We start from the raw sequence: 881 nt of genomic DNA on the forward strand, positions 1-881 counted from the left end.
TCGTGGCTGTATAGTTTGGACTCCGAGTCGATTGAGACATATGAACAACTTACATCTGCCTTTTTCAATAAGTTTTTCCCTAGGCACAAAACATCGTCTATTAGGACGCAAATATGCACATTTTCACAACAAGAGGGAGAATCTTTATATAGGTATTTGGAAAGGTTCAATGATTTATTATCCCAGTGTCCTCATCATGGTTTAGAAAAGGTTAGGCTAGTTCAGATCCTTTATGAGGGTTTAGATTATTCCACAATGACCATGGTTGAGTCCCTATGCACTGGTGGATTTGAAAACCAAACTGTTGATGCGGCGATGAAATTTTTTAATGAAATCGCCGAAAAAACTCAGCAATGGGAAAATAGTAGGGCACCCCAGCAAACAATTCTTTTAAGTAGATGAAACGTTAATAGGATAGAAGGAGGCTATGAATCAGATGCCAAAATTACTGTTATAGCAAAAAGGTTAGAAGCCTTAGAAGTGTGCCAGACTAGTGGTAGAGTGGAGCCTTTTTGGGAAGGCCAGAATATTAAAGAGCAGGCCAATGCTCTTTAAAGTAACACTAGATTTGATAACCGTCAAAAGATTGACCCATATTCAGAAACCTATTATCCTGGTTGGAGAAACAATCCGAACCTTTCGTGGTCTAAGGGCCAAAGTCAAGGTCAGTTTAGTAATTCTAATGCTCCCCCAGGTTTCCATTATACTAAGAATCCTTCAGGACTAGCTTAGTTTCAGAATCAGTCAGATAAGAAAATCCTAAGTTTAGAGGAATCTCTCTCCTTGTTAACTCAGCAAACTGCAAAATTCCAGTTATCCGTAGAACAGAGTCTACAAGCTAGTAACAGGATAGGACAAGAAAATAGTCAGGCTATTTCCGA

At 38.9% G+C, this 881-nt stretch overlaps 1 pseudogene; it reads right to left on the reverse strand.

Moving 5' to 3' along the window:
* Positions 1–103: 103 nt before the first annotated feature.
* Positions 104–203, reverse strand: LOC113327565 (annotated as a pseudogene).
* Between the last annotated feature and the right edge of the window lie 678 nt (positions 204–881).

Source organism: Papaver somniferum, unplaced genomic scaffold, assembly GCF_003573695.1.
Source record: "Papaver somniferum cultivar HN1 unplaced genomic scaffold, ASM357369v1 unplaced-scaffold_10376, whole genome shotgun sequence".
Taxonomy (NCBI): domain Eukaryota; kingdom Viridiplantae; phylum Streptophyta; class Magnoliopsida; order Ranunculales; family Papaveraceae; genus Papaver; species Papaver somniferum.